We start from the raw sequence: 12254 nt of genomic DNA, 5'->3' as shown, positions 1-12254 counted from the left end.
CTGCGTAGAGCAATATTCTTCCATTCCTAGCATTCCTTTATTCCAAAGGGTCATCTTAGATCTTTCTGCCCCCTCTTTAACCCTAAAGTTGACTCTGGCTATTCCCAGCCTAGCAGATTCAGTAATTCATTAATTCAACAAACATTTATTGAGTGTCTTGGATGTGCCTGGCACTGTGGCAGTGAACAAGACATTCAGGAGACTGATGAAATGAAAAAATTCTCTGACCTGGGACCCAGAAGCCCCAATTCTGCCAGTTACTCTCTAAGTACCTTTGGACATGTACTCAGTCTTCCTTGGATGTCAGTTTCCCCATCACTCAAATCAGGGCCTGGACCTTGAAGATCACTAAGCTCCCTTCAGAACCCCTAAAAGAAAGATGATTCTGGCATACCAGGCACTCCTAAAATTTCAATCCTCAACCCCAAGTTTATTTTATGTCTTTTGCCTTTACTGCTGGCTGGCTTGCTCCTGCTGTAATTTATTTAACTGAGCCGTGTTGAGCAGTTTGGAACTGAGTTTGCATGAATCACTGTCCATAAAATCAAGTTAAGTGGATTTCATTCCACACAGCACACCTGTGTATATACTTGGGGAGAAGAAGCTGGATTTTCTTGGCTCTTCCAGACCACTGTTAGAATTGCTTCTTTACAGATATAGCATTCACCCTGTATTTATAGTCCATTGTTACAAGAGCCTCCTTCAGAGACCGGAAAGTAAAGTGTTGGATGCAATTTTTCCTTCAGATCATTTTATATAGCTATCCTATTTCTCTATCTAGCTAGAAAAGCTGACATTGATTTCCTCTATTTTATCAAGTTGGCAACTATCAGATTTAACTTCAGTCATTCAACAAATATTTGAGTGTTACGTGAAGTCAAACTGAGCTAGGTGTAGGGGCCGGGGGGTAAGGGGACTTGTCATGCTGCTCAAAGACCCTACCTACTATGTGAAGTGTTAAGTAACATCAATGCAAGAGGATGCTGCCAGGCAGAAAATGAGAAATTCGGTGTGTTGGGTATAAGAAGAAACCAATGAAGGTGAGTGATCTGGGGAGGATTATGGAGAGTCTGGGGAAGACACTGAGCTTGAGGGGGATTTCTATTTGGGCCACTGCTTACATTTCCCTCCTCCCCATCTGAACATAATCAGCATCAGGCATTTCAATTCACCATTTTGCAAAAGGATAAGATCAGGAAAACACAAAAAACAAAAACAGAGGTTTCGAGAAGAGGTGAACATTCATAGGAAGAAATGCCCCAAAGGGTCTGCTCTGGTGCTTGTGAAAATACTTTTTTGGAGCCAAGGTGAGGGTTTATAAAGGGATTTATTTCATTTTGTAACACAGCCAAAAGCACAGACAGACTGTAACTAAAATGGTGGAGTGAGGCACTGGCTATCTGGATCTTTGTTCTTATTTTCTATCTTGACAGAAAATGTGCAATTTTTACTCTGTCACAGAATAAATATTTCACAGTTTTCCTGGCCAATTTCTAGTGATTTTGAAAATTCTATTCCATCTATCCTCTGGGATTCTGGGAGGTATACTGGGATGCTGGGGAAGGGCATGGTGGGGCCTCCCCATCTGCAGTGACACCTTGCTTGTGGTTATACAGCCCTTTTGAGAAAATGGAGCTGCTTAAAATGACTTTAAGCTTTGGAGGCACCTCCAAAGTGTTTGTATCGAGGCCACAAGCAAAATTTGCTTTGCAAAATGGGTTTTCTTTGTTGTGTGCTTGGGATAAGACACACCCATATTTCTCCAGCAACCTTTGGGGATTTGAATGCCCGGATGGTGCTTTAGGCTGGGTGGTCTCTGCCAAGACATCCTGGACAGCACTACTTCTGCCCTGGAGAACAATACAGTGACCTTCAGATCAGTGCTTTCCAAGCAAAGCCTCATGTGAGCCACATATGTAATTTAAACATTTCTAGTAGCCACATAAAAAGGTAAAAAAGATAAACAGATAAGATTGATCAAATATATTTATTTGATCCAATATACCCAAGGTATTATCATTTTGACATAGAATCAATATGAAAATGATAAATGAGATATTATGCATTCTTTTTTTCATATTAAATCTTCAAAATCTGGAGCAGTTTTTACACTATATCACATATCGATTCAGACTAGCCACATTTCAACTGCTCAATAGCTACATGTGCCTAGTGACTACCATATTGGCCAGCATAAATAAAGTTCTCTACTGATGCTTCCACAGACTCCTTGGAGTCCTGAAGGGTCTTTTATAGACAATGAAGAGCCTATCCATTGGCTTTGAATAGGAATAGCTCCTTAGTTTACATTCCAATGGTTAAGATTGTCTGTTACTCCCAGAGACAGAGTCTGGTAAATTTCGGGACCGTCCATACGGTACTTACCAACCCCCATCCCTATTTATGCCACATTCATACTTTGTATGTGTTTCATGCTCTGCCCATTTCTGTACTTCATCCTTCGAAACCTTTCCTTCCCTGGATCCCTTTTCCCTCAGGGCCCTACTCAGGGCTTGGAGAATCATGGTAATAAGCGCTATTGAGCAAAATAAACTGTGGTAGTCTTATGAGTACTAACATGCATCAATTCACTTCAAAATTACAATTGTCCTGCAGATAATAAGCGGTAATGGAACAGGATGGCAGAGCACTGAAACTGGAGAGAATTGAGAGAACTAGACTGGTGTTAGTTTTTTTAAAAAATGTAGGTAGAATTTACATAGCATAAAATCAACCATTTTAAGTGTACAATTCAAAGGCATTTAATATGTTCACAACATTGTGCAATTATCACTGCTATTTAGTTCTAAAACATTTTCATCACTGCAAAAGAAACCTTCCTCCCATTAAGCAGTCACTCCCCACTCCCTCACTTCCCTTAGCTCCTAGTAACCACTAATTTGCTTTTCTAAAAAAAAATAATTTATATTGAGGTACATACAATAAAATGCACAAATCTTAGTGTACACTTTGATGAATTCTGACATATTTATACACTCATGTAACCATCGCCCAGGTCAAATATATCAAACATCCTCATGAACTTATTTTCCCCTTCACCTATCCCCAGCCCCTTGCTGTAAGACAACCACCAGTCTGTTCTCTGTTTATGAATCTATTTCAATTTTGTTTGTTTGTTGTTTGCATTTAAGAATCCACATATAAGTGAAGTTATGTGGTATTTGTTTTTCTTTGTCTGACTTATTTCAGTCAGCATAATGCCTTCTAGATCCATTCGTGTTGTCACAAATGGCAAGATTTCAATTTTTTATGGCTGAGTAATATTCCATTGTGTATATGTACCACATCTTTTTTATCCATCACCTGTCATTGAACATTTAGGTTGTTTGAACATATAATAAATATAAATATGTTGTATATTATTCAACAAATAATAAAACTGCTGTAAACATAGGAATGCATATATCTTTTAAATTAGTGATTTTGTTTTCTTCAGGTAAATTCCCAGAAGAGGAATTGCTGGGTCATATAATATTTTTGTTTTTCTGAGAACCCTCTGTACTGCTTTCCACATGGCTGAACCAATTTGTAATCCCATCACCAGTGTACAAGGACTGTCATTTCTCCACATTCCTGCCAACATTTGTTATTTCTTGTTTTGTTGATACTAGCCACTCTGACTTGTATGAAATTATATATTATTGTGGTTTGATTTGCATTTCCCTGATAGTTAGTGATGTTGAGCATCTTTTCATGTGTCCCTTGGCTATCTGCATGTCTTATTTGGAAAAACTTCTATTCAGATCCTCTGCCCATTTTTTAATCAGGTTATTATTATTATTATTTTGGTGTTGACTTATATGAGTTCTTTATATAATTTGGATATTAGCCCCTTATTAGATATATCATTTGCAAATATATTCTCCCATAGAGTAGGCTGATTTTCATTTTGCTGAGCAGAGGTTTTTGGTTTGATGTCATCCCATTTGTTTATTTTTGCTGGTGTACAAATTTTTGTTTGAATCTTACTTTCAATTATTTTACGTATATACCTAGGAGTAAAATAGCTGGGTTATATGGCAATTCTATTTTTAACTTTTTGGGGAATGGTCGATCTATTTTTCAATATGGCTGAACCATTTCACATTTCCGCCAGCAAAGCACAGAGGTTCCAACCAATTTTTCCATATTCTTGCTAACTTTGCTATTTTCCATTTGTTTTCCTTTGTCTTTTTAAGTGATAGCCACTAGTGGGTGTGAAGTATCTCATTGTTTTTTTTTTTAAGTTTTAAAATTAATAAACTTAATTTTTAGAGCAGTTTTAGGTTCATAGTAAAACTGAGCGGAAAGTCCAGAGATTTCTCATATCCCTTCTGTCCCCACAGAAGCACAACCTTCTCCACTATCAACCTCCCCTGCCACAGGGGTACATTCCTTACAGTCCATGAACCTGCAATGGCAGATCATTATCACCCAAAGTTCATAGTTTCCATTAGAGTTCAGTCTTTGCGTTGTATATTCTATGCTTTTGGATGAATGTATAATGATATATCATAGTATTGTACTACCGTACAGGTAGTTTCCCTGCACTTAACATCCTTTCTGTTCTGCCCCATTGTGGTTTTGATTTACATTTACCTAATGACTAATATGCTCAGCATCAATCTAGTAGCCTTTAAGCAGTGACTTGAGAAGGATCACCTTGGTGAGGAAGGGGAGAAGACCCTCAGTTAATGAGGGTCTCAGGATTCCCATGCCCTCTTCTACCACTATCACTCTGCCTTTGCCTATTGAGCAGGTTTGACTTCTCATTACATATTCCATTTGAGCAATGGGTTCTGAGGCTAACAAATTTGACATTTACCTGGTCTTAGATGTTTCACATCTTTCTTTTGGAGATGACACAGCCCTGATATCATAAGTAGCAAAAAATGCTAGGCTGGTGTCTTGAGATCAGTAACTTCCAAACCAATAAGGAGCCTATTTCCAACTCCTGGTCCCATTCTTTTTCAACACCACCACCCTGTCAACAGTAACAATTAATAATGATGATTACCACATATTAAATGCTTACCATGTGGTAGGCGCTGTGATAAGTTCTGTCACGTAATCCTCTTATAATAACTATGAGATTCATGCCATCCTGAGGCACACCTCAGACTTAGAAGTCTTCACCATGGCCTGCAAGACTACTCCCCAAACTAATACCTGCCCTTCTTCCACTTTGACTTTGCTCCAGCCCATGAAATTTCTGCTGTTCTGCATTAAGGCCAGTGTGTTCCACCCTCAAGGTCTTTTCATTGCTCTGCATTCTTGTCCCACTACATGTTAAACTCTTAACAGAGGCTTAAATAAAAGAAACATTTATTACTTTGTTACATAAAGAAGGTCTGGAGGGTAAACAGGCCTCTGACTCTAGGGTCATCAGAGATCCAGGCTGCTTCTATCCTGCTCTATCACCTTAGAGTATGGCTTCCATTTTAATGGTTCACGATGGTACTAGACCACAAGCCACTCTACATGCATAACAGACAGTAGGAAGGAGCAAGGGGAGGAGGACTCCCCAGCTCAGTAGTCAGTTTCCTCTAACCAGCCTTCCCAGAGGACCCACTTACATTTCTACTTATATTTCAATGGCTGACACATGTTCACTTGCCTCAGCTAATTGCAAGAGAGTTGGATAGTGAAATTTTTATCTTTGGTCACACCTAATAAAATTGGGGTTCTATTTCCAAAGAATAAGAAGAAAATGGATATTTGGAGACACCTAGAGTCTACAACAGATATTTACTGGAATCACTTTTTAATAGTAAAAATTTGGAAATAGTTTAAGTTCCTAAAAACACAATTGCCTCTATAAGTTGATTCATTAATACCATGCATGCTTAAACATTGCACTTAAAAAAATTTAACAAGGTAGAATGTTTATGATACTACATTGAATGAGAAAATAATTACTACTGTCCTAAAGAAACAATTAAAATATTATATAAGAACCCTGAAAGAGAAACCGCTACTTGATGATATGAAAGAATTATGGTACTGCAGTTATTTTGTTTCTTTTCATTAAACTGTAGTTGATGTACCATTTTATTGGTTTCAAGTATACAACACAGTGGTTCAAAAGTTACCCATATTATTAAATCCTCACCCCCACTAGTGCAGTTACTATCTGTCAACACAGAAAGATGTTACAGAAACATTGGCTATATTCTCCATGCTGTACCACCATCCCTGTGAACAACCCTGTGCCATATTTCACTTACACCAGTTAGGATGGCCAATACCCAAAGACAAAAAACCAAAAAAGTTGCATGAGTTCTTTATATATTTTGGATGTTAACCTCTTATTGGATAAATCATTTATGAATACATTATGATTGAGAATTTTGGGGGGGAATTTTATCCCCCTCCTCCTACCCATACACCCACCCCAACCCCTCCCCCATGGTAACCACCAGTCACTTCTCAGTGTCTATGGGTTTACTGCTATTTTGTTCATTTTGCTTTGTTTTGTTTTTATATTTCACAAATAAGTGAAATCATATGGTATTTGTCTTTCTCTGCCATATTTCACTTAGCATAATACCCTCTAGGTTCCGTTCATGTTTTGGCAAATGCCAGGATTTCTTTCTTTTTTATGGCTGAATAATATTTCATTGTGTATATGTAGCACATCTTTAGCCATTCATCTATTGATGGATACTTTGGTTGCTTCCATATCTTGGCTATTGTAAATGATGTGGCAATAAACATACAGGTGTATATATCATTCTAAGTAAGGGATTTTATTTCCTCTGGGTAAAGTCCTAGAAGTGGAATTACCAGGTTGTATGCTATTTCTATTTTTAGTTTTTTGAGAACCTCCGTATTGCTTTCCACAGTGGCTGCACCAATTTACATTCCCGTCAACAGTGTAGGAGGGCTGCCTTTTCTCTGCATCCTTGCCAACACTTGTTATTTCTTGTCTTTTGGATGGTGGCCATTCTAACTGGGGTGAAGTGATATCTCATTGTGGTTTGGATTTGCATTTCCCAGATGATTAGCAATGTGGAGCATCTTTTCATGTGCTTGTTGGTCATTTGTATTTCCTCTTTGGATAAATGTTCAGGTCCTCTGCCCATATTTTAACTGAATTATTTGTGTATTTGGTGTTGAGTTGTCACCTTACACCAGTTAGGATGGCCAATACCCAAAGACAAAAAACCAAAAAAGTTGTATGAGTTCTTTATATATTTTGGATGTTAACCTCTTATTGGATAAATCATTTATGAATATATTCTCCCATACTGTAGGTTGGTTCTGTTGATGGTGTCCTTTGTTGTACAGAATATTTTAGTTTGATATAGTCCCACTTGTTCAATTTTACTTTGTTTCCCTTCACTAAGGAGATATGTCATAAGGAAAAAATTGCTCAAAAATTGTTCAAGATGTATTTTTTAAAATTTTGCTATCATTAATGTACAAGTACATAAGCAACATTATGGTTACTAGACTCCCCATATTATCAAGTCCCCACCACATGCCCCATTACAGTCACTGTCCATCAGGGTAGTAAGGTGCTACAGAATCACTACTTGTCTTCTCTGTGTTATACTACCTTCCCTGTCCCAACCCCCTAAATTATGTGTGCTAATTGTAATGCCCCATTTTCCCCCTTATCCCTCCCTTCCCACCCTTCCTCCCATGTCACTTTCTCTTTGGTAACTATTAGTCCATTCTTGGGTTCTGTGAGTCTGCTGCTGTTTTGTCCCTTCAGTTTTTGCTTTGTTCTTATACTTCACAGATTAGTGAAATCATTTGATACTTGTCTTTCTCTGCTTGGCTTATTTCACTGAGCATAATACCCTCTAGCTCCATCCATGTTGTTGCAAATGGTAGGATTTGTTTTCTTCTTATGGCTGAATAATATTCGGTTGTGTATATGTACCACATCTTCTTTATCTATTCATCTACTGATGGACCCTTAGGTTGCTTCCATTTCTTGGCTATTGTAAATAGTGCTGTGGTAAACATGTCTTTTTCAAACATATGTCTTTTTGAAACTGGGCTCCTGCATTCTTAGGGTAAATTCCTAGGAGTGGAATTCCTGGGTCAAATGGTATTTCTATTTTTAGTTTTTTGAGGAACCTCCATACTGCTTTTCACAATGGTTGGACTAATTTACATTCCTACCAGCAGTGTAGGAGGGTTCCCCTTTCTCCACATCCTTGTCAACATTTGTTGTTGTCTGTCTTTTGGATGGTGCCATCCTAACTGGTGTGAGGTGATATCTCATTGTGGTTTTAATTTGCATTTCTCTGATGATTAGCGATGTGAAGGATCTTTTCATGTGTCTGTTTGCCATCTGAATTTCTTCTTTGGAGAACTGTCTGTTTAGATCCTCTGCCCATTTTTTACTTGGCTTATTTGCTTTTTGTTTGTTGAGGTGTGTGAGCACTTTATATAATTTGGATGTCAACCGTTTATCACATATGTCATTTATGAATATATTCTCCCATACTGTAGGATGCCTTTTTGTTCTACTGATGGTGTTCTTTGCTGTACAGAAGCTTTTTAGTTTGATATAGTCCCACTTGTTCACTTTTGCTTTGGTTTCCCTTGCCCAGGGAGATATGTTCAAGGAGAAGTTGCTCATGTTTATGTCCAAGAGATTTTTGCCCATGTTCTTTTCTAAGAGTTGTATGGTTTCATGACTTAGATTCAGGTCTTTGATCCATTTTGAATTTACTTTTTTGTATGGGTTAGACAATAATCCAGTTTCATTCTCTTACATGTAGCTGTCCAGTTTTGCAAACCCCAGCTGTTGAAGAGGCTGTCATTTTCCCATTATATATCCATGGCTCCTTTATTGTATGTTGTTTGACCATATATGTTTGGGTTAATATCTGGACTCTCTATTTTGTTCCACTGGTCTATGGGTCTGTTCTTGTGCCAGTACCAAATTGTCTTGATTACTGTGGCTTTGTAGTAGAACTTGAAGTTGGAAAGCAAGAACCCCCCTGCTTTATTCTTCCTTCTCAGGATTGCTTTGGCTATTCTGGGTCTTTGTGGTTCCATTTGAGTTTTAGAACTATTTGCTCTGTTCATTGAAGAATGTTGTTGGTATTTTGATAGGGATTGCATTGAATCTGTAGATTGCTTTAGGCAGGATGGCCATTTTGACAGTATTAATTCTTCCTAGCCAAGCATCGCATGGGATGAATTTCCATTTGTTAGTGTCCTCTTGAATTTCTCTTATGAGTGTCTTGTAGTTTTCAGGGTATAGGTCTTTCACTTCTTTGTTTAGGTTTATTCCTAGGTATTTTATTCTTTTAGATGCCATTGTGAATGGAATTGTTTTCCTGATTTCTCTTTCTTCTAGTTCACCCTTAGTGTATTGGAATGCAACAGATTTCTGTGTATTAATTTTGTATCCTGCAACTTTGCTGAATTCTGATATTAGATCTAGTAGTTTTGGAGTGGATTCTGTAGGGTTTTTATGTACAATATCATGTCATCTGCAAACAGTGACAGTTTGACCTCTTCCTTACCAATCTGGATGCCCTTAATTTCTTTGTGTTGTCTAACTGCCATGACTAGGACCTCTAGTACTATGTTGAATAGAAGTGAGGAGAGTGGGCATCCTTGTCTTGTTCCCAATCTCAAAGGAAAAGCTATCAGCTTCTTGCTGTTAAGTATAATGTTGGCTGTGGGTTTGTCATATATGGCCTTTATTATGTTGACGTACTTGCCCTCTATACCCATTTTGTTGAGAGTTTTTATCATGAATGGATGTTGAATTTTGTTGAATGCTTTTTCAGCATCTATGAAGATAATCATGAGGTTTTTGTCCTTCTTTTTGTTGATGTGGATGATGTTGATGGATTTTCAAATGTTGTACCATCCTTGTATCCCTGTAATAAATCCTACTTGATCATAATGGATGATCTTTTTGATGTATTTTTGAATTTGGTTTGCTAATATTTTGTTGTGTATTTTTGCATTTATGTTCATCAGGGATATTGGTCTGTAGTTTTCTTTTTTTTGTGGTGTCTTTGCCTGGTTTTGGTACTAGAGTGATGCTGGCTTCATAGAATGAGTTTGGAATATTCCTTCCTCTTCTATTTTTTGGACAACTTTAAGGAGAATGGGTATAATGTTTTCTCTAAATGTCTGATAAAATTCAGCAGTGAAGCCATCTGGTCCTGGCGTTTTGTTAGTAGGTAGTTTTTTGATTACTGATTCAATTTCTTTGCTGGTAATTGATCTGTTTAGATTTTCTGTTTCTTCCTTGGTCAGTCTTGGAAGGTTGTATTTTTCTAGAAAGTTGTCATTTCTTCTAGGTTATCCATTTCATTAGCATATAGATTATCATAGTATTCTCTAATAATTCTTTGTATTTCTGTGGTGTCTGTCATGATTTTTACTTTCTCATTTCTTATTCTGTTTATGTGTGTAGATTCTCTTTTTCTCTTAATAAGTCTGGCTAGGGGTTTATCTATTTTGTTTATTTTCTAAAAGAAACAGCTCTTGGTTTCATTAATTTTTTCTATTGTTTTATTCTTCTCAATTTTATTTCTTTGTTCTCTGATCTTTATTATGTCCCTCCTTCTGCTGACTTTGGGCCTCATTTGTTCTTCTTTCTCCAGTTTCAATAATTGTGAATTTAGACTATTCATTTGGGATTGTTCTTCCTTCTTTAAATAGGCCTGGATTGCTATATACTTTCCTCTTAGAACTGCCTTTGCTGTGTCCCACAGAGGTTGGGGTGTTGTGCTGTTGTTGTCATTTGTCTCCATATATTGCTTGATCTCTGTTTTAATTTGGTCATTGATCTGTTGATTGTTTAGGAGCATGTTGTTAGGCCTCCATGTATTTGTGAGCCTTTTTGTTTTCTTTGTATAATTTATTTCTACTTTTATACCTTTGTGATCTGAGAAGGTGGTTGGTAGAATTTCAGTCTTTTTGAATTTACTGAGGCTCTTTTTGTGACCTAGTATGTGGTCTATTCCGGAAAATGTTCCATGTGCTGTTCAAGTTATTTTTGCCTATGTTTTCTTCTTAGAGTTTTATGATTTCATGTCTTACATTTAGGTATTTTACCCATTTTGAATTTACTTTTGTGTATGGAGTTAGACAATGATCCAGTTTCATCTCCTTGCATGTAACTCTACAGTTTTGCCAATACCAGTTACTGAAGAGACTGTATTTTCCCCATTGTATATTTTTGGTTCCTTTATCATATGTGTATTGACCATATATGTGTAGATTTATATGTGGCTTTCTATTCTGTTCCACTGGGTCTGTTCTTGTGCCAGTACCATACTGTTCTGATTAACATAGCTTTGTAGTATAGTTTGAAGTCAAGGAGCATAATATGCCTGGCTTTGCTCTTCTTTCTCAGGATTGTTTTTGCTATTTAGGGGTCTTTTGTGGTTCCATATGAATTTTAGGGTTATTTACTATAGTTCATTGAAAAATGCTATTGATATTTTGATAGGGATTGCATTGAATCTATAAATTGCTTTGGGTAGCATGGCCCTTTTGACAATATTAATTTTCCTCTCCAGGAGCATGGGATAGATTTTCACTTATTTGTGTCTTCTTTAATTTCTCTCATGAGTGTCTTATAGTTTTCAGAGTACAGGGCTTTCACCTCCTTGGTTAAATTTATTCCTAGGTATTTTATTCATTTTTATATATTGTAAATGGGATTGTTTTCCTGATTTCTTTTTCTGCTTGTTCATTGTTAGTATATAAGAATGCAACAGATTTCTGTGTATTAATTTTGTATCCTGCAACTTTGCTGAATCCAGTTATTAGTTCTAATAATTTTTTGGCAGAGTCTTTAGCGTTTGCTTTATATAATAATATGTCATCTGCAAATACTGACAGTTTTACTTCTTTCTTACCAATATGGATGCCTTTATCTTTTATCTTGCTTGATTGCTGTGGTTAGGACCTCCAGTACTATATTGAATAAAAATTGTAAGAGTGGACATCTTTGTCTTGCTCCTGATCTTGGAGGAAAAGCTTTCAGCTTTCTGCCATTGAGTATGATGTTAGCTATGGGTTTGTCATATATAGCCTTTATTATGTTGAGGTACATACCCTCTGTATCTATTTTGTTGAGAGTTTTTATCATGAATGGATGTTGAATTTTGTCAAGTGCTTTTTCAGCATTTATTCAGATGATCATGTCATTTTATCCTTCTTTTTCTTAATGTGGTGTGTCACATTGATTGATTTGAAAATATTGGACCATCCTTGCATCCCTGAAATAAATTCCACTTGGTCATGATGGATATGTT

At 36.9% G+C, this 12254-nt stretch overlaps 1 long non-coding RNA gene across 1 annotated transcript in view; it reads right to left on the bottom strand.

The window, feature by feature from the left end:
• Positions 1 to 1643: 1643 nt before the first annotated feature.
• The window catches only part of LOC130684914 (uncharacterized), a 36196-nt gene continuing 25585 nt past the window's right edge, over positions 1644 to 12254 (bottom strand). Inside the window, exon 3 of the long non-coding RNA XR_008999274.1 lies at positions 1644 to 1850. This is a non-coding gene — a long non-coding RNA (uncharacterized LOC130684914). The remainder of the gene's footprint in view (positions 1851 to 12254) is intronic.

This window comes from Manis pentadactyla, chromosome 9, assembly GCF_030020395.1.
Source record: "Manis pentadactyla isolate mManPen7 chromosome 9, mManPen7.hap1, whole genome shotgun sequence".
Classification (NCBI taxonomy): Eukaryota; Metazoa; Chordata; class Mammalia; order Pholidota; family Manidae; genus Manis; species Manis pentadactyla.
Note: the sequence above shows the minus strand (reverse complement) of the source record. Positions and strands in the feature narration are given on the sequence as shown.